The following is a 23064-nucleotide window of genomic DNA, read 5'->3' as shown; positions in this document are numbered from 1 at the left end:
AAATTAGTTTCAGACGAGGACACGTGACCTAATTGACTTACACCCCAGCATAGACTCATGAGCCGAAATTGCCTGTGACTGCGCTGTATGTCTAAATTAAAAATTAAAAGGTTAGCCACCCTTGGTATAAACAGTACCTACCACCCCCTCGGTGACTGGCAGGCATGGCACTCCATCTGATTGAAGATATATTACAATAATTACACTTATGGTTAAGTTACAATAGTCCTTCTCAAGCATGCACCACTATAGCTCTCCACCCTTTAATGGCACACACCTTACTATGATTTTTCCAGCATTGCCCATAACTTAACACCTGGAATAGAACTAGGGTTCGTACCTTGGGAAAAAGAGGAAGAGCTGCTCTATGGGGTGGGCTTTATATTGTAATCAGCTGCAGGAGCCAGCTCAGGTATGCCTAAATGAGGCAAGGTGATTAAGAAAGCCAATCACAAGTTGTATGCTCACCCGTAGGTGGGCTAGGCCTTGATTGGCAGGTGAAGTGATTTCTGACGAGGCTCCTGCTGGAGGTCACATGACCCTGCTCGTTACAGCACTCCATGTGGATAACTTGAAGGATCACAGAAAAAAATAGGCTAATAAGACTTGATAGATGGCTACTATACAACCCGTACATCACCCATGATGCACGTTATCCCCGAGATGACTGCGGTGGAGTCAGTTGCCTTCATCTTTCGCTAAGAATGTGTGGAGGAGGATTTAAGCGTCTTTGTTATGGTTCATTCCTAGCAGGAGCGTGAGAGAAGACCCTCTGATCTATGGGCTATTCCCAGACACACACAGAGTCAGACATCCAGGACTGCTGGAACATCATCAACTTTAGTCCGCAGAAACCTGTTGGCCTTTCAACAAACAGAGATGTTGGTGCGAGAAAATGCTGCTGACCGACATATTCCAGGCTGTAGGAGTACATGCTAAGGAACGCAGAAACTTGGGGCAGCCAAAGTGAGGGCACTATGGGGAAGGATCACAGTCTAGATTCCTTTCATTACTGGGCATTAAGGGGATGAGACTGAGAGAAAGTCCCTCAAACAACAGAGGGGGGGAGTAACGACAAGATGCCACAATGCTGCTAAATAGAAATATTGTAACAATGTACAGAATGGAAATGTATTGACATGAAACTAAAGGTGCAAAGAGACTTTGAACAAATTAATTTTTGCAAATAATTTATTGTGAATTAAGTCTATTTTTGGTAAAATAAAAAAAAGACGACAGGATTTCAGTCAAAAACCCTATGTTTTCTTTGTGCTCTGTTGTAACCATTCTACAATTCTGTAACAGTGTTCAATCAGCTGAATAATTGAGGAAGAAGGAAAACTGACAAAGGTGAGTGACTTCTAACAACGCTTAATCTAATCTTTTAGCAGGTCCAGATGCAATCATCATCATGCCACATTAGAGAGTGGATCTGAGTGGACCCAATGTTCTAATGAATCCCAACATTGATAACTGTCTCAGTTATAAAGGAAAAAAAAGACCTCATACCTTTCATTTAAATAGTGACATATTCTTCCAGTCCAGAGCTTCTGAAATGTCTGCAGTCTTCAACAAGCGTAGCTCCCCCTCTACCACTATCAACTCAGCCCTCACCCGCATCTCCTCCATTTCCCGCTCATTTGCCCTAGCCTGTTCTGCCCTCAGATGCAACAAACCTAGAATCTCTCTCATCCTCACCTACCACCCCACAAGCCTCCGCATCCAAACATCCACTGGAATTTCCAACACTTTCTACAGGACCCTACCACCAGACACATTTTTCCCTCTCAGCCTTCTGCCAGGACCGCTCCCTCTGCAATTCCCTCATGCACTCATCACACCCCCGGCATCTTCCCCCGTGCCCACAGGAGGTGCATCACTTGCTCCCACACCTCCTCCCTAACCACGGTCCGGGGCCATAATTAGGCCTTTCACGTGAAGCAACACCACATGTAGCCAGAGGACTTATTTACTGCACCTGGTGCACCCTTTGTGGCATTATCTACATCGGAGAGATCGGTCATAAGGCTTTTTCAGGTGCATTCTACGCTAAGAATGTGCCTGAAGAAGCAGAAGCGGCCCTTTAAATTGCCGTTCGGGTGGCAGTGTTTAAAGTGCCACGCTGGCCACCTGAAGGACACAGCTGCACAGGATGCGGCTCTGAGCACACTCGGCTCCTGCCCAGTGTCAGCTTTACCCTTTAACATCCGGTTTTAGCCAGCTGCATTCAGATGGCTGGGGGAGCCACTGAGCTGAGTTGATTATCCCTCTCGGAGGAGGGTTACGTAGCTCACCTCAAGAACACCTCCTGCACATTCAGGTGGCCTCAGAACAGCCACATATTGCCTAAACATGCTGCTTTACATGTGGGGAAATTGGCCACCTGAAAGTGCCTGTAGACTGGGAGATCACTTTGGTCAGCATCTTCGCTCCGTTCGCAACCTCAGCGACCTCCCAGTGGCCAACCATTTCAATTCCAGTCACACTCCCATGTCTGTCCATGGGCTTATGTGCTGTCCCATCCCACCCTGACTACCTTCATATTGGAGGAACACCATCTTATTTTCCATCTGGACACCCTCCAGCCACATGGCATAAACATTGACTTTACTGCCTTTCATTAAACCAGCTTGCCTTTTCTTTCGCCTCTCCCTTTTCCTGTCCTTTACAGCCCTTCTATCCCTCTTCCCCCTCATTGCTGCTGTCCCTTCCCTCCTTTTGTTTGGACTCCTGCTGACATTTTCTCATCTTTGATGAAGGGTTCAAGTCCGAAATGTCAGTGATGTATCTTTGCCTTTGCTACATAAAGGACACTGTTTGACCTGTTGAGCTTCTCCAGTATTTTCTGATTTTACTTCAACCACAGTGTCTACAGAATTTTTTGATTTACCTATAAACCAGAGGAAGCTCTCAATATAAGACTGGGCCAGAGTATACATCGGAGAGACGGGGTGAATCTCATTTCTATTTCCTGTCCCATTCCTTTTCTGACATGTCTGCCCACGGTCTCATGCACTGGCAGACTGAGACCACCCGCAAATTGGAAAGCACCTCATCTTCCATCTGGACACCCCTTCCACTGAATGGCATTAACATCAACTTCTCCAGTTTCTGTGAAACCCCCCCCACTTCATCATCCTTTGTTAACTTTCCTCTGACTTGGTCTGTCCCCCTCTCTACCTTTTTCTCTGTCTCCTTTCACAGAACCAAAATCCATTCTTACCTCTCCTCTTATCATATCCAAGTGTCACCTTATGTTGATCTAAACTCCACCCCCTCTTATTTGTCAATCTTTATTCTAACACCTTCCTGTTCTTTGCTTACACCTTGAAGAAGGGCTCAGGCTCAAAACGTCGATGATGTATTTTTTTTAACCTCCTATGGATGTTGCATAACCGGCTGAGTTCCTCCAGCATTCCTGTGTGTTCTTACTACATTCACAAACTATAGACTTTTGTGTTTCACTCTAGAGTAGCTTTATTAAAACAGACGCCTTGGAATAGGTGGGGGGGGGGGGGCATTCTGGCATTTTCCTTTAAGTCACATACAAACCAATTTCAATTTTACCCAAAGTGAAATCATGCCAGCAGCAAAATTGGACCAGGCAGTTCCTTGCTCAATTCACTTGAGGGATATGACTTCCTGCTGCTATCACTCCAACATAAATTGGAATTCAAATTCTCCACAGAATGAATATTGCCAGTCTGCCTGATTTGAAGAAGGAGCACAATGTGCCAACATATTTTTTTATTGATTTCAAGGGCCATTTGCTGACATTGAGAGCAGACTGGACAACCTCAGAAATGACTGAAAGCATAACATTCCTCTCATCAATCCATGTTGACACGACAGATGCCAGAAATGTGTGTGTGTGTGCACGCACACGCTTGTTTGTTTATATTTTGGTCAAGTGTTGTCTTTTTCGCGAAAACTGCTCCTTTTGATAAATGAAGCTTGCTGTGTTGGCTAATGAATGAACTATCAAAATTTACCTGTTCATCTCTTCTTTATTCCTCCTTAAATTTGAATTTTATAAGTACTACCCGAGAATTTGGAAAATCCAAAAATCCAGACCAACCCAATCCTTGTGCAGTCCAGATTTTAGGACTTTTACTGTCCCAATTCTATTATTAGCAAAGAGAGATATAGCATGGAAATAGGATCTTCAGCCCATCAAGTCCATGCTAACCACCAACCAACCACATACACTATTTCTATGTTAACTCCACTGTTTTTATTCTCCTCACATTCTCATCAATTCTCCACATGTTCTATCAGTTACATAGATGCAGTTGCTTTAGAGCATGGGATCTGAGGTCAATTCACAGGACCTTAAGAGCAGCAGAGAGCATCACTGGGATCTCCCTCACTCCCCATCGACGTGATCTAGCAGGATCGTTGTCTGAGAGGGCATGCAAAATCGTCAAGGACCTCTTCCAACCTGCACATAGCACCATTCAGCTGCTCCCATTGGGGAAGAGAGATAGGATTATTAGAGTAAGAACCACCAAGCTGAGGAACAGTTTCTTCCCTTGGGCAGTGAGAATGCTGAATGACTGATGAAAAGCTAATACAAAACCCTTGAGACTTTATTTATTTATTTTTATATATGTCATATGCAAATCTGTCTGGCTTGCAGCAGGCAAAGGAATTTCATGTAATATGATACTGTTTTATTACTATAACAATAGAGTCTTAAATCTAATGCATATAAATCGCTTGTAAATATATGTTCTACGTCTATATATGTTTGCATGTTTTTACAACAAGGACCAAAGAACACAGTTTTGACCAGTTGTACTTTACAATTAGATGACAATAATAAACTTGAACATACTTGAGAAAATTTAAAGTCATCAATCAACCTACTGGCCCACACATCTTTAAAATATGGGAAGAAACAAATATGATCACAGAGAATGTGCAAGACAGTCAGCACCTAAAGTTAAGAATGAATCTGAATCTCTTGCACAGTGAAGCTGCAAGTCTACTAGCTGGACCACCAAGTTTTTAAGGGTCCTGTTCAAGGGTCCTTAATAATAGATTTTGGCAGGAGATTTCCCTGGCTTGTCACTCAAAAGTTTCATACTTTCCTATGGTTTACATGAGTGCTTTGTGCACGAATAGATGCTGGGAAAATTCTAGATATCAAACTAGAAAGATGTGACGGCACCAGAAGTGCAGGAAAAGATGTGTTTGAATGGTCTGGATTGAAGAATCTTCAGTTGTGTAGAAAAACAGGAATACCCATGTCCTCCTTATCGTGAAGCAGATGAATTGATATCACTAATAAACATAGTTAATGAGGCAATTTTTTCTCAAAATCAAGAAGAGGGCATAGATTTAAAGTGATTAGCAAAAGAAACAATTGCAACTCGAGGGAAAACTTATGAGGAGTGAGTTTCAGTGAGTGGAATTCATGGTAAAATGTTGGGTAAAAGCTGATTCAATTAACAGGACCAGCCATGCCGTTCAGCCCAGACTGGAATCCCCACATCAGAATTATGTCTGGATCAGTAGCAGAAGTCAAGCAGAGTCACGCTGAGCACTGGCGCACCTAAGGGCTGTGTGCTCAGCCCACTCCTGTTCACATTACTGACCCACGACTGCATCGCCAGATCCAGTTCCAACAGTGTCATCAAGTTTGCAACAATGAGTCGCACTACAGAGAAGAAGTGAAAAATTTTGTGATGTGGTACGAGTGTAACAACCTGAGTCTCAATGTGGTCAAGATGAAGGAGAGGATTGTGGACTTCAGAAGAACCAGGAATTACCACTCTCTACTGCACATCAACCATTCTGTAGTGGAGGGAGTGGAGACCCCCAAGTTCCTTGGAGTTCATTTGACTAGTGCACTTGTCAGGAAGGTACAACAGCAACTGCACTTTCTGAGAAGAGTGATGCGGGCAAGGCTATTGGCCACCTTTGTATCAACCTATTACAGGAGCTCTATAGAAAGCATCCAAGCCAGCTACATTACAGCATGGTATGATTACAGCAGAGAATTATATTAGGTCAATCCACAGGACCATAAGAGTGGCAGAGAGGATCAATGGAGTCTCCCCCCCACCCCCACATCAACGTGATCTACTGGGATCATTGTCTGAAGAGGGAGTACAAACTCATTGAGGGCCACTTCCACCCTGCACATAGCATCATTCAGCTGCTTCGGTGGAAAAAGATACAGGAGTATTAGAGCCAGCACCAACTGCCTGAGAAACAACTTCTTCCCACGGGCAGTGAGAATGTTGAACGACCAAAGGAACTGCTCATACTAACCCTCCAAGATTTTCAAATTCATGAAACAATATTTATTTATTGTACATATGAATATTTGTTCTGCATAACTATATGTGTTATGTCTGGTTGTGTGTCTGCATGTCTTGCACCAAGGACTAGAGAACACTGTTTCATCGGGTTGTCTGATGACATAAATTTGACTTGATGCTAAATAAAAGGAACAAGATTCAACACTGCATAAACAATCTTCATTCAAAAGCTAAGAATTATTACATATTAACAGGAAAAAGCCATTTGGCAATGTTCAATTGTTCAGTGTGACAGAATGATTTATCACTTCACTCACTATTTTAAAATCATTTACTTCCTCTTTCACAAACCTCTTCATTATTTATCACCTAGAAAACAGGAATGGTAAGCATCAAAGGGCATGCACAAAACCAAAATAGGAGAGTTGGACAAACCATTTGAGTAAAAACACAGAAATGCTGGAGGATCTCAGCAGGTCCTACAGAGTCCAAAAGAGGTAAATATGTATGAATTTGAGCAACTGACATGAAAAGGCCCTGTGGCCTTGTTTTTGTATTTTATCTTAAGAAACTGTGTTATCAAGGGAAAATGTTATGCATGCTATATTCTTGGAAAGCATTTGATAATTCCGTCTACGCAGATACATTCTCCAAACACCTTGTCCAAACCTTAATGAAGGACTCAAGTCAAAAATGTTCATTATGTACATTAACTACATAAACTACACTATTTGACCGACAGCATTATATTTTAACTTCTCCTTCCACTGTTTAACAAGCTGAGTTTCTCCATCGTTGCGTTTTCACTACACTTTACACTGTTGAACCACATGAGTTCCTCCATCATTGTGTTTTAACTTCACCATACACTTTTTAACCAGATGAGTTTCTCCATCGTTGCGTTTTAACTTCACTTTACACTGTTCAACCAGCTGAGTTTCTCCATCGTGGTGTTTTAAATTCACCTTACACTGTTTCACCAGCTGAGTTTCTCCATCGTTGCGTTTTAACTTCACCTTACACTGTGTAACCAGCTGAGTTTCGCCAACATTGTGCTTTAACTTCACTTTACACTGTTTAACCAGATGAGTTACTCCATTGTGGTGTTTTAACTACTCCTTACACTGTTTAACCAGCTGAGTGTCTCCATCGTGGTGTTTTAACTTCTCCTTACACTGTTTAAACAGCTGAGTTTCTCCTTCGTCGTGTTTTAACTTCACCTTACACTGTTGAACCAGATGAGTTCCTCCATCATTGTGTTTTAACTTCACCTTACACTCTTTAACCAGATCAGTTTCTCCATGGTTGCGTTTTAACTTCACTTTACACCGTTCAACCAGCTGAGTTTCTCCATCGTGGTGTTTTAAATTCACCTTACACTGTTTCACCAGCTGAGTTTCACTATCATTGTTTTAACTTCACCTTACACTGTTTAACCAGCAGTATCTCCATTGAAGCGTTTTAACTTCACTTTACAGTGTTTAACCAGCTGAGTTTCTCCATCGTGGTGGTTTAACTTCACCTTACACTGTTCATCAAGTTGAGTTTCTTCATCATTGTGTTTTAACTTCACCTTACAATGTTTCACCAGCTGAGTTTCTCCATTGTTGCATTTTAACTTCACATTACACTGTTTAACCAGCTCAGTTTCTCCATCGTTGTGATTTAACTTCACCTTACACTCTTTAAGCAGTTGAGTCTCTCCATCGTGGGGTTTTAACTTCACCTTACACTGTTTAACCAGCTGAGTTCCTCCATCATTGAGTTTTAACTTCACTTTACACTGTTTCACCAGCTGAGTTTCTCCATCATTGAGTTTTAACTTCACTTTACACAGTTTAACAAGCAGAGATTCTCCATCGTTGTGTTTTAACTTCACCTTACACTGTTTAACCAGATGATTTTTTCCATCGTTGTGTTTTAACTTCGCCTTATACTGTTTAACAAGCTGAGTTTCTCCATCGTTGTGTTTTAAGTTCATTTTACACTGTTTAACCAGATGAGTTTTTCCATCGTTGTGTTTTAACTTCGCCTTATACTGTTTAACAAGCTGAGTTTCTCCATTGTTGCGTTTTTAGTTCATTTTACACTGTTTAACCAGATCAGCTTCTCCATCGTTGTGTTTTAAGTTCATTTTACACTGTTTAACCAGATGAGTTCCTACATCGTTGTGTTTTAACTTCGCCTTATACTGTTTAACAAGCTGAGTTTCTCCATCGTTGCGTTTTAAGTTCATTTTACACTGTTTAACCAGATGAGTTTCTCCATCGTTGCGTTTTAAGTTTATTTTACACTGTTTACCCAGATGAGTTTCTCCATCGTTGTGTTTTAACTTCATCTTACACTGTTTAACCAGCTGAGTTTCTCCATCGTTGTGTTGTAACTTCACTTTACACTGTTTAACCTGCTGAGTTTCTCCATCGTAGTGGTTTAACTTCACCTTACACTGTTTAACCAGCTGAGTTTATCCATCGTTGTGTTTTAAATCCCTTGCAATGTTTACCCAGCTGAGTTTCTCCATAGTTGTGCTTCAACTACACCTTACACAGTTTAACCAGCTGAGTTTCTCCATCGTGGTGTTTTAACTTCACTTTACACTGTTTAACCAGCTGAGATTCTCCATCATTGCATTTTTACTTCACATTACACTGTTTAACCAGCTGAGTTTCTCCATCGTTGTGTTTTAACATCACCTTACACAGTTTCACCAGCTGAGTTTCTCCATCGTTGCATTTTAACTTCACTTTACACTGTACAACCAGCAGAGTTTCTCCATCGTTGTGTTTTAATTTTACCTTACACAGTTTAACCAGCAGAGTTCTCCATCGTTGTGTTTTAACTTCACCTTACACAGTTTAACCCGCAGAGTTTCTCCATCGTTGTGTTTTAACTTCACCTTACACTGTTTAACCAGATGAGTTTTTCCATCGTTGTGTTTTAACTTTGCCTTATACTGTTTAACCAGCTGAGTTTCTCCATCGTTGCGTTTTAAGTTCATTTTACACTGTTTAACCAGCTGAGTTTCTCCATCATTGAGTTTTAACTTCACTTTACACTGTTTAAGCAGCTGAGTTTCTCCAACGTTGTGCTTTAACTTCACTTTACACTGTTTATCCAGCTGAGTTTCTCCATCGTTGCGTTTTAACTTCACCTTACACTGAGTAACCAGCTGAGTTTCGCCAACATTGTGCTTTAACTTCACTTTACACTGTTCAACCAGCTGAGTTACTCCATTGTGGTGTTTTAACTACTCCTTATACTGTTTAACCAGCTGAGTTTCTCCATAGTTGTGTTTTAACTTCACCTTACACTGTTTAACCAGATGATTTTTTCCATCGTTGTGTTTTAACTTCGCCTTATACTGTTTAACAAGCTGAGTTTCTCCATCGTTGTGTTTTAAGTTCATTTTACACTGTTTAACCAGATGAGTTTTTCCATCGTTGTGTTTTAACTTCGCCTTATACTGTTTAACAAGCTGAGTTTCTCCATTGTTGCGTTTTTAGTTCATTTTACACTGTTTAACCAGATCAGCTTCTCCATCGTTGTGTTTTAAGTTCATTTTACACTGTTTAACCAGATGAGTTCCTACATCGTTGTGTTTTAACTTCGCCTTATACTGTTTAACAAGCTGAGTTTCTCCATCGTTGCGTTTTAAGTTCATTTTACACTGTTTAACCAGATGAGTTTCTCCATCGTTGCGTTTTAAGTTTATTTTACACTGTTTATCCAGATGAGTTTCTCCATCGTTGTGTTTTAACTTCATCTTACACTGTTTAACCAGCTGAGTTTCTCCATCGTTGTGTTGTAACTTCACTTTACACTGTTTAACCTGCTAAGTTTCTCCATCGTAGTGGTTTAACTTCACCTTACACTGTTTAACCAGCTGAGTTTATCCATCGTTGTGTTTTAAATCCCTTGCAATGTTTACCCAGCTGAGTTTCTCCATTGTTGTGCTTCAACTACACCTTACACAGTTTAACCAGCTGAGTTTCTCCATCGTGGTGTTTTAACTTCACTTTACACTGTTTAACCAGCTGAGATTCTCCATCATTGCATTTTTACTTCACATTACACTGTTTAACCAGCTGAGTTTCTCCATCGTTGTGTTTTAACATCACCTTACACTGTTTCACCAGCTGAGTTTCTCCATCGTTGCATTTTAACTTCACTTTACACTGTACAACCAGCAGAGTTTCTCCATCGTTGTGTTTTAATTTTACCTTACACAGTTTAACCATCAGAGTTTCTCCATCGTTGTGTTTTAACTTCACCTTACACAGTTTAACCCGCAGAGTTTCTCCATCGTTGTGTTTTAACTTCACCTTACACTGTTTAACCAGATGAGTTTTTCCATCGTTGTGTTTTAACTTTGCCTTATACTGTTTAACCAGCTGAGTTTCTCCATCGTTGCGTTTTAAGTTCATTTTACAATGTTTAACCAGATGAGTTCCTCCATCGTTGTGTTTTAACTTCGCCTTATACTGTTCAACAAGCTGAGTTTCTCCATCGTTGCGTTTTAAGTTCATTTTACACTATTTAACCAGATGAGTTTCTCCATCGTTGCGTTTTAAGTTCATTTTACACTGTTTAACCAGATGAGTTTCTCCATCGTTGCGTTTTAAGTTCATTTTACACTGTTTAAACAGCTGAGTTTCTCCAACGTGGTGTTTTAAATTCACCTTACACTGCTTCACCAGCTGAGTTTCCGTATCATTGTTTTAACTTCTCCTTACACTGTTTATCCAGCTGAGTTTCTCCTTCGTCGTGTTTTAACTTGCCCTTACACTCTTTAACCAGTAGTTTCTACATTCTTGTGTTTTAACTTCACCTTACACTGTTTAACCAGCTGAGTTTCTCCATCATTGAGTTTTAACTTCACTTACACTGTTTAAGCAGCTGAGTTTCTCCAACGTTGTGCTTTAACTTCACCTTACACTGTTTAACCAGCAGTATCTCCATTGTAGTGTTTTAACTTCACTTTACAGTGTTTAACCAGCCTAATTTCTCCATCGTGGTGGTTTAATTTCACCTGACACTGTTCATCAAGTTGAGTTTCTTCATCATTGTGTTTTAACTTCACCTTACACTGTTTAACCAGCTTAGTTTCTCCATCATTCTGTTTTTAGTTCACCTTACGCTGTTTAACCAGCTGAGTTTCTCCATCGTTGCGTTTTCACTACACTTTACACTGTTGAACCAAATGTGTTCCTCCATCATTGTGTTTTAACTTCACCTTACACTCTTTAACCAGATGAGTTACACCATCGTTGCGTTTTAACTTCACTTTACACCGTTCAACCAGCTGAGTTTCTCCATCGTGGTGTTTTAAATTCACCTTACACTGTTTCACCAGCTGAGTTTCTCCATCATTGTTTTAACTTCTCCTTACACTGTTTAACCAGCTGAGTTTCTCCATAGTTGTTTTTTACCTTCTCCTTACACTGTTTAACCAGCTGAGTGTCCCCATCGTGGTGTTTTAACTTCGCCTTACACTGTTTAACCAGCAGTATCTCCATTGTAGCGTTTTAACTTCACTTTATAGTGTTTAACCAGCCTAGTTTCTCCATCGTGGTGGTTTAACTTCACCTTACACTGTTCATCAAGTTGAGTTTCTTCATCATTGAGTTTTAACATCACCTTACACTGTTTCACCAGCTGAGTTTCTCCATCGTTGCATTTTAACTTCATTTTACACTGTACAACCAGCAGAGTTTCTCCATCGTTGTGTTTTAACTTCACCTTGCACAGTTTAACCAGCAGAGTTTCTCCATCGTTGTGTTTTAACTTGACTTTACACTGTTTAACCAGATGATTTTTTCCATCGTTGTGTTTTAACTTCGTCTTATACTGTTTAACAAGCTGAGTTTCTCCATCGTTGTGTTTTAAGTTCATTTTACACTGTTTAACCAGATGAGTTTTTCCATCGTTGTGTTTTAACTTCGCCTTATACTGTTTAACAAGCTGAGTTTCTCCATTGTTGCGTTTTTAGTTCATTTTACACTGTTTAACCAGATCATCTTCTCCATCGTTGTGTTTTAAGTTCATTTTACAATGTTTAACCAGATGAGTTCCTCCATCGTTGTGTTTTAACTTCGCCTTATACTGTTTAACAAGCTGAGTTTCTCCATCGTTGCGTTTTAAGTTCATTTTGCACCGTTTAACCAGATGAGTTTCTCCATCGTTGCCTTTTAAGTTCATTTTACACTGTTTAACCAGATGAGTTTCTCCATCGTTGTGTTGTAACTTCTCTTTACACTGTTTAACCTGCTGAGTTTCTCCATCGTAGTGGTTTAACTTCACCTTACACTGTTTAAGCAGCTGAGTTTATCCATCGTTGTGTTTTAAATCCCTTGCAATGTTTACCCAGCTGAGTTTCTCCATTGTTGTGCTTTAACTACACCTTACACAGTTTAACCAGCTGAGTTTCTCCATCGTGGTGTTTTAACTTCACTTTACACTGTTTAACCAGCTGAGATTCTCCATCGTTGCGTTTTTACTTCACCTTACACTGTTTAACCAGCTGTGTTTCTCCATCGTTGTGTTTTAACTTCACCTTACACTGTGTAACCAGCTGAGTTTCGCCAACATTGTGCTTTAACTTCACTTTACACTGTTTAACCAGCTGAGTTACTCCATTGTGGTGTTTTAACTACTCCTTACACTGTTTAACCAGCTGAATTTCTCCATAGTTGTGTTTTAACTTCTCCTTACACTGTTTAAACAGCTGAGTTTCTCCTTCGTCATGTTTCAACTTCACCTTACACTGTTTAAACAACTGAGTTTCTCCATCGTGGTGTTTTAACTTCACTTTTCACTGTTTAACCAGGTTAGTTTCTCCATCGTTCTGTTTTTAGTTCACCTTACGCTGTTTAACCAGCTGAGTTTCTCCATCGTTGCGTTTTCACTTCACTTTACACTGTTGAACCAGATGAGTTCCTCCATCATTGTGTTTTAACTTCACCTTACACTCTTTAACCAGATCAGTTTCACCATCGTTGCGTTTTAACTTCACTTTACACCGTTTAACCAGCTGAGATTCTCCATCGTTGCGTTTTTACTTCACCTTACACTGTTTAACCAGCTGAGTTTCTCCATCGTTGTGTTTTAACTTCACCTTACACTGTGTAACCAGCTGAGTTTCGCCAACATTGTGCTTTAACTTCACTTTACACTGTTTAACCAGCTGAGTTACTCCATTGTGGTGTTTTAACTACTCCTTACACTGTTTAACCAGCTGAATTTCTCCATAGTTGTGTTTTAACTTCTCCTTACACTGTTTAAACAGCTGAGTTTCTCCTTCGTCATGTTTCAACTTCACCTTACACTGTTTAAACAACTGAGTTTCTCCATCGTGGTGTTTTAACTTCACTTTACACTGTTTAACCAGGTTAGTTTCTCCATCGTTCTGTTTTTAGTTCACCTTACGCTGTTTAACCAGCTGAGTTTCTCCATCGTTGCGTTTTCACTTCACTTTACACTGTTGAACCAGATGAGTTCCTCCATCATTGTGTTTTAACTTCACCTTACACTCTTTAACCAGATCAGTTTCACCATCGTTGCGTTTTAACTTCACTTTACACCGTTCAAGCAGCTGAGTTTCTCCATCGTGGTGTTTTAAATTCACCTTACACTGTTTCACCAGCTGAGTTTCTCTATCATTGTTTTAACTTCTCCTTACACTGTTTATCCAGCTGAGTTTCTCCTTCGTCGTGTTTTAACTTGACCTTACACTCTTTAAACAGTAGTTTCAGCATTCTTGTGTTTTAACTTCACCTTACACTGTTTAACCAGCTGAGTTTCTCCATCATTGAGTTTTAACTTCACTTTACACTGTTTAACCAGCTGAGTTTCTCCATCATTGAGTTTTAACTTCACTTTACACTGTTTAACCAGCTGAGTTTCTCCAATGATGTGCTTTAACTTCACCTTACACTGTTTACCCAGCTGAGTGTCGCCATCGTGGTGTTTTAACTTCACCTTACACTGTTTAACCAGCAGTATCTCCATTGTAGCGTTTTAACTTCACTTTACAGTGTTTAACCAGCCTAATTTCTCCATCGTGGTGGTTTAATTTCACCTTACACTGTTCATCAAGTTGAGTTTCTTCATCATTGAGTTTTAACTTCACCTTACACTATTTAACCAGCTTAGTTTCTCCATTGTTCTGTTTTTAGTTCACCTTACGCTGTTTAACCAGCTGAGTATCTCCATCGTTGCGTTTTCACTACACTTTACACTGTTGAACCAAATGTGTTCCTCCATCATTGTGTTTTAACTTCACCTTACACAGTTTAACCCGCAGAGTTTCTCCATCGTTGTGTTTTAACTTCACCTTACACTGTTTAACCAGATGAGTTTTTCCATCGTTGTGTTTTAACTTTGCCTTATACTGTTTAACCAGCTGAGTTTCTCCATCGTTGCGTTTTAAGTTCATTTTACACTGTTTAACCAGCTGAGTTTCTCCATCATTGAGTTTTAACTTCACTTTACACTGTTTAAGCAGCTGAGTTTCTCCAACGTTGTGCTTTAACTTCACTTTACACTGTTTATCCAGCTGAGTTTGTCCATCGTTGCGTTTTAACTTCACCTTACACTGAGTAACCAGCTGAGTTTCGCCAACATTGTGCTTTAACTTCACTTTACACTGTTCAACCAGCTGAGTTACTCCATTGTGGTGTTTTAACTACTCCTTATACTGTTTAACCAGCTGAGTTTCTCCATAGTTGTGTTTTAACTTCACCTTACACTGTTTAACCAGATGATTTTTTCCATCGTTGTGTTTTAACTTCGCCTTATACTGTTTAACAAGCTGAGTTTCTCCATCGTTGTGTTGTAACTTCACTTTACACTGTTTAACCTGCTAAGTTTCTCCATCGTAGTGGTTTAACTTCACCTTACACTGTTTAACCAGCTGAGTTTATCCATCGTTGTGTTTTAAATCCCTTGCAATGTTTACCCAGCTGAGTTTCTCCATTGTTGTGCTTCAACTACACCTTACACAGTTTAACCAGCTGAGTTTCTCCATCGTGGTGTTTTAACTTCACTTTACACTGTTTAACCAGCTGAGATTCTCCATCATTGCATTTTTACTTCACATTACACTGTTTAACCAGCTGAGTTTCTCCATCGTTGTGTTTTAACATCACCTTACACTGTTTCACCAGCTGAGTTTCTCCATCGTTGCATTTTAACTTCACTTTACACTGTACAACCTGCAGAGTTTCTCCATCGTTGTGTTTTAATTTTACCTTACACAGTTTAACCATCAGAGTTTCTCCATCGTTGTGTTTTAACTTCACCTTACACAGTTTAACCCGCAGAGTTTCTCCATCGTTGTGTTTTAACTTCACCTTACACTGTTTAACCAGATGAGTTTTTCCATCGTTGTGTTTTAACTTTGCCTTATACTGTTTAACCAGCTGAGTTTCTCCATCGTTGCGTTTTAAGTTCATTTTACAATGTTTAACCAGATGAGTTCCTCCATCGTTGTGTTTTAACTTCGCCTTATACTGTTCAACAAGCTGAGTTTCTCCATCGTTGCGTTTTAAGTTCATTTTACACTATTTAACCAGATGAGTTTCTCCATCGTTGCGTTTTAAGTTCATTTTACACTGTTTAACCAGATGAGTTTCTCCATCGTTGCGTTTTAAGTTCATTTTACACTGTTTAAACAGCTGAGTTTCTCCAACGTGGTGTTTTAAATTCACCTTACACTGCTTCACCAGCTGAGTTTCCGTATCATTGTTTTAACTTCTCCTTACACTGTTTATCCAGCTGAGTTTCTCCTTCGTCGTGTTTTAACTTGCCCTTACACTCTTTAACCAGTAGTTTCTACATTCTTGTGTTTTAACTTCACCTTACACTGTTTAACCAGCTGAGTTTCTCCATCATTGAGTTTTAACTTCACTTACACTGTTTAAGCAGCTGAGTTTCTCCAACGTTGTGCTTTAACTTCACCTTACACTGTTTAACCAGCAGTATCTCCATTGTAGTGTTTTAACTTCACTTTACAGTGTTTAACCAGCCTAATTTCTCCATCGTGGTGGTTTAATTTCACCTGACACTGTTCATCAAGTTGAGTTTCTTCATCATTGTGTTTTAACTTCACCTTACACTGTTTAACCAGCTTAGTTTCTCCATCATTCTGTTTTTAGTTCACCTTACGCTGTTTAACCAGCTGAGTTTCTCCATCGTTGCGTTTTCACTACACTTTACACTGTTGAACCAAATGTGTTCCTCCATCATTGTGTTTTAACTTCACCTTACACTCTTTAACCAGATGAGTTACACCATCGTTGCGTTTTAACTTCACTTTACACCGTTCAACCAGCTGAGTTTCTCCATCGTGGTGTTTTAAATTCACCTTACACTGTTTCACCAGCTGAGTTTCTCCATCATTGTTTTAACTTCTCCTTACACTGTTTAACCAGCTGAGTTTCTCCATAGTTGTTTTTTACCTTCTCCTTACACTGTTTAACCAGCTGAGTGTCCCCATCGTGGTGTTTTAACTTCGCCTTACACTGTTTAACCAGCAGTATCTCCATTGTAGCGTTTTAACTTCACTTTATAGTGTTTAACCAGCCTAGTTTCTCCATCGTGGTGGTTTAACTTCACCTTACACTGTTCATCAAGTTGAGTTTCTTCATCATTGAGTTTTAACATCACCTTACACTGTTTCACCAGCTGAGTTTCTCCATCGTTGCATTTTAACTTCATTTTACACTGTACAACCAGCAGAGTTTCTCCATCGTTGTGTTTTAACTTCACCTTGCACAGTTTAACCAGCAGAGTTTCTCCATCGTTGTGTTTTAACTTGACTTTACACTGTTTAACCAGATGATTTTTTCCATCGTTGTGTTTTAACTTCGCCTTATACTGTTTAACAAGCTGAGTTTCTCCATCGTTGTGTTTTAAGTTCATTTTACACTGTTTAACCAGATGAGTTTTTCCATCGTTGTGTTTTAACTTCGCCTTATACTGTTTAACAAGCTGAGTTTCTCCATTGTTGCGTTTTTAGTTCATTTTACACTGTTTAACCAGATCATCTTCTCCATCGTTGTGTTTTAAGTTCATTTTACAATGTTTAACCAGATGAGTTCCTCCATCGTTGTGTTTTAACTTCGCCTTATACTGTTTAACAAGCTGAGTTTCTCCATCGTTGCGTTTTAAGTTCATTTTACACCGTTTAACCAGATGAGTTTCTCCATCGTTGCCTTTTAAGTTCATTTTACACTGTTTAACCAGATGAGTTTCTCCATCGTTGTGTTTTAACTTCATCTTACACTGTTTAACCAGCTGAGTTTCTCCATCGTTGTGTTGTAACTTCTCTTTACACTGTTTAACCTGCTGAGTTTCTCCATCGTAGTGGTTTAACTTCACCTTACACTGTTTAAGCAGCTGAGTTTATCCATCGTTGTGTTTTAAATCCCTTGCAATGTTTACCCAGCTGAGTTTCTCCATTGTTGTGCTTTAACTACACCTTACACAGTTTAACCAGCTGAGTTTCTCCATCGTGGTGTTTTAACTTCACTTTACACTGTTTAACCAGCTGAGATTCTCCATCGTTGCGTTTTTACTTCACCTTACACTGTTTAACCAGCTGTGTTTCTCCATCGTTGTGTTTTAACTTCACCTTACACTGTGTAACCAGCTGAGTTTCGCCAACATTGTGCTTTAACTTCACTTTACACTGTTTAACCAGCTGAGTTACTCCATTGTGGTGTTTTAACTACTCCTTACACTGTTTAACCAGCTGAATTTCTCCATAGTTGTGTTTTAACTTCTCCTTACACTGTTTAAACAGCTGAGTTTCTCCTTCGTCATGTTTCAACTTCACCTTACACTGTTTAAACAACTGAGTTTCTCCATCGTGGTGTTTTAACTTCACTTTTCACTGTTTAACCAGGTTAGTTTCTCCATCGTTCTGTTTTTAGTTCACCTTACGCTGTTTAACCAGCTGAGTTTCTCCATCGTTGCGTTTTCACTTCACTTTACACTGTTGAACCAGATGAGTTCCTCCATCATTGTGTTTTAACTTCACCTTACACTCTTTAACCAGATCAGTTTCACCATCGTTGCGTTTTAACTTCACTTTACACCGTTTAACCAGCTGAGATTCTCCATCGTTGCGTTTTTACTTCACCTTACACTGTTTAACCAGCTGAGTTTCTCCATCGTTGTGTTTTAACTTCACCTTACACTGTGTAACCAGCTGAGTTTCGCCAACATTGTGCTTTAACTTCACTTTACACTGTTTAACCAGCTGAGTTACTCCATTGTGGTGTTTTAACTACTCCTTACACTGTTTAACCAGCTGAATTTCTCCATAGTTGTGTTTTAACTTCTCCTTACACTGTTTAAACAGCTGAGTTTCTCCTTCGTCATGTTTCAACTTCACCTTACACTGTTTAAACAACTGAGTTTCTCCATCGTGGTGTTTTAACTTCACTTTACACTGTTTAACCAGGTTAGTTTCTCCATCGTTCTGTTTTTAGTTCACCTTACGCTGTTTAACCAGCTGAGTTTCTCCATCGTTGCGTTTTCACTTCACTTTACACTGTTGAACCAGATGAGTTCCTCCATCATTGTGTTTTAACTTCACCTTACACTCTTTAACCAGATCAGTTTCACCATCGTTGCGTTTTAACTTCACTTTACACCGTTCAAGCAGCTGAGTTTCTCCATCGTGGTGTTTTAAATTCACCTTACACTGTTTCACCAGCTGAGTTTCTCTATCATTGTTTTAACTTCTCCTTACACTGTTTATCCAGCTGAGTTTCTCCTTCGTCGTGTTTTAACTTGACCTTACACTCTTTAAACAGTAGTTTCAGCATTCTTGTGTTTTAACTTCACCTTACACTGTTTAACCAGCTGAGTTTCTCCATCATTGAGTTTTAACTTCACTTTACACTGTTTAACCAGCTGAGTTTCTCCATCATTGAGTTTTAACTTCACTTTACACTGTTTAACCAGCTGAGTTTCTCCAATGATGTGCTTTAACTTCACCTTACACTGTTTACCCAGCTGAGTGTCGCCATCGTGGTGTTTTAACTTCACCTTACACTGTTTAACCAGCAGTATCTCCATTGTAGCGTTTTAACTTCACTTTACAGTGTTTAACCAGCCTAATTTCTCCATCGTGGTGGTTTAATTTCACCTTACACTGTTCATCAAGTTGAGTTTCTTCATCATTGAGTTTTAACTTCACCTTACACTATTTAACCAGCTTAGTTTCTCCATTGTTCTGTTTTTAGTTCACCTTACGCTGTTTAACCAGCTGAGTATCTCCATCGTTGCGTTTTCACTACACTTTACACTGTTGAACCAAATGTGTTCCTCCATCATTGTGTTTTAACTTCACCTTACACAGTTTAACCCGCAGAGTTTCTCCATCGTTGTGTTTTAACTTCACCTTACACTGTTTAACCAGATGAGTTTTTCCATCGTTGTGTTTTAACTTTGCCTTATACTGTTTAACCAGCTGAGTTTCTCCATCGTTGCGTTTTAAGTTCATTTTACACTGTTTAACCAGCTGAGTTTCTCCATCATTGAGTTTTAACTTCACTTTACACTGTTTAAGCAGCTGAGTTTCTCCAACGTTGTGCTTTAACTTCACTTTACACTGTTTATCCAGCTGAGTTTGTCCATCGTTGCGTTTTAACTTCACCTTACACTGAGTAACCAGCTGAGTTTCGCCAACATTGTGCTTTAACTTCACTTTACACTGTTCAACCAGCTGAGTTACTCCATTGTGGTGTTTTAACTACTCCTTATACTGTTTAACCAGCTGAGTTTCTCCATAGTTGTGTTTTAACTTCACCTTACACTGTTTAACCAGATGATTTTTTCCATCGTTGTGTTTTAACTTCGCCTTATACTGTTTAACAAGCTGAGTTTCTCCATCGTTGTGTTTTAAGTTCATTTTACACTGTTTAACCAGATGAGTTTTTCCATCGTTGTGTTTTAACTTCGCCTTATACTGTTTAACAAGCTGAGTTTCTCCATTGTTGCGTTTTAGTTCATTTTACACTGTTTAACCAGATCAGCTTCTCCATCGTTGTGTTTTAAGTTCATTTTACACTGTTTAACCAGATGAGTTCCTACATCTTTGTGTTTTAACTTCGCCTTATACTGTTTAACAAGCTGAGTTTCTCCATCGTTGCGTTTTAAGTTCATTTTACACTGTTTAACCAGATGAGTTCCTACATCGTTGTGTTTTAACTTCGCCTTATACTGTTTAACAAGCTGAGTTTCTCCATTGTTGCGTTTTAAGTTCATTTTACACTGTTTATCCAGATGAGTTTCTCCATCGTTGTGTTTTAACTTAATCTTACACTGTTTAACCAGCTGAGTTTCTCCATCGTTGTGTTGTAACTTCACTTTACACTGTTTAACCTGCTAAGTTTCTCCATCGTAGTGGTTTAACTTCACCTTACACTGTTTAACCAGCTGAGTTTCTCCATCGTTGTGTTTTAACTTCACCTTACACTGTGTAACCAGCTGAGTTTCGCCAACATTGTGCTTTAACTTCACTTTACACTGTTTAACCAGCTGAGTTACTCCATTGTGGTGTTTTAACTACTCCTTACACTGTTTAACCAGCTGAATTTCTCCATAGTTGTGTTTTAACTTCTCCTTACACTGTTTAAACAGCTGAGTTTCTCCTTCGTCATGTTTCAACTTCACCTTACACTGTTTAAACAACTGAGTTTCTCCATCGTGGTGTTTTAACTTCACTTTACACTGTTTAACCAGGTTAGTTTCTCCATCGTTCTGTTTTTAGTTCACCTTACGCTGTTTAACCAGCTGAGTTTCTCCATCGTTGCGTTTTCACTTCACTTTACACTGTTGAACCAGATGAGTTCCTCCATCATTGTGTTTTAACTTCACCTTACACTCTTTAACCAGATCAGTTTCACCATCGTTGCGTTTTAACTTCACTTTACACCGTTCAAGCAGCTGAGTTTCTCCATCGTGGTGTTTTAAATTCACCTTACACTGTTTCACCAGCTGAGTTTCTCTATCATTGTTTTAACTTCTCCTTACACTGTTTATCCAGCTGAGTTTCTCCTTCGTCGTGTTTTAACTTGACCTTACACTCTTTAAACAGTAGTTTCAGCATTCTTGTGTTTTAACTTCACCTTACACTGTTTAACCAGCTGAGTTTCTCCATCATTGAGTTTTAACTTCACTTTACACTGTTTAACCAGCTGAGTTTCTCCATCATTGAGTTTTAACTTCACTTTACACTGTTTAACCAGCTGAGTTTCTCCAATGATGTGCTTTAACTTCACCTTACACTGTTTACCCAGCTGAGTGTCGCCATCGTGGTGTTTTAACTTCACCTTACACTGTTTAACCAACAGTATCTCCATTGTAGCGTTTTAACTTCACTTTACAGTGTTTAACCAGCCTAATTTCTCCATCGTGGTGGTTTAATTTCACCTTACACTGTTCATCAAGTTGAGTTTCTTCATCATTGAGTTTTAACTTCACCTTACACTATTTAACCAGCTTAGTTTCTCCATTGTTCTGTTTTTAGTTCACCTTACGCTGTTTAACCAGCTGAGTATCTCCATCGTTGCGTTTTCACTACACTTTACACTGTTGAACCAAATGTGTTCCTCCATCATTGTGTTTTAACTTCACCTTACACAGTTTAACCCGCAGAGTTTCTCCATCGTTGTGTTTTAACTTCACCTTACACTGTTTAACCAGATGAGTTTTTCCATCGTTGTGTTTTAACTTTGCCTTATACTGTTTAACCAGCTGAGTTTCTCCATCGTTGCGTTTTAAGTTCATTTTACACTGTTTAACCAGCTGAGTTTCTCCATCATTGAGTTTTAACTTCACTTTACACTGTTTAAGCAGCTGAGTTTCTCCAACGTTGTGCTTTAACTTCACTTTACACTGTTTATCCAGCTGAGTTTCTCCATCGTTGCGTTTAAACTTCACCTTACACTGAGTAACCAGCTGAGTTTCGCCAACATTGTGCTTTAACTTCACTTTACACTGTTCAACCAGCTGAGTTACTCCATTGTGGTGTTTTAACTACTCCTTATACTGTTTAACCAGCTGAGTTTCTCCATAGTTGTGTTTTAACTTCACCTTACACTGTTTAACCAGATGATTTTTTCCATCGTTGTGTTTTAACTTCGCCTTATACTCTTTAACAAGCTGAGTTTCTCCATCGTTGTGTTTTAAGTTCATTTTACACTGTTTAACCAGATGAGTTTTTCCATCGTTGTGTTTTAACTTCGCCTTATACTGTTTAACAAGCTGAGTTTCTCCATTGTTGCGTTTTAGTTCATTTTACACTGTTTAACCAGATCAGCTTCTCCATCGTTGTGTTTTAAGTTCATTTTACACTGTTTAACCAGATGAGTTCCTACATCGTTGTGTTTTAACTTCGCCTTATACTGTTTAACAAGCTGAGTTTCTCCATCGTTGCGTTTTAAGTTCATTTTACACTGTTTAACCAGATGAGTTTCTCCATCGTTGCGTTTTAAGTTTATTTTACACTGTTTATCCAGATGAGTTTCTCCATCGTTGTGTTTTAACTTCATCTTACACTGTTTAACCAGCTGAGTTTCTCCATCGTTGTGTTGTAACTTCACTTTACACTGTTTAACCTGCTAAGTTTCTCCATCGTAGTGGTTTAACTTCACCTTACACTGTTTAACCAGCTGAGTTTATCCATCGTTGTGTTTTAAATCCCTTGCAATGTTTACCCAGCTGAGTTTCTCCATTGTTGTGCTTCAACTACACCTTACACAGTTTAACCAGCTGAGTTTCT

Source organism: Narcine bancroftii, chromosome 8 (assembly GCF_036971445.1).
Source record: "Narcine bancroftii isolate sNarBan1 chromosome 8, sNarBan1.hap1, whole genome shotgun sequence".
Taxonomy (NCBI): domain Eukaryota; kingdom Metazoa; phylum Chordata; class Chondrichthyes; order Torpediniformes; family Narcinidae; genus Narcine; species Narcine bancroftii.
This window is presented reverse-complemented; position numbering follows the sequence as displayed.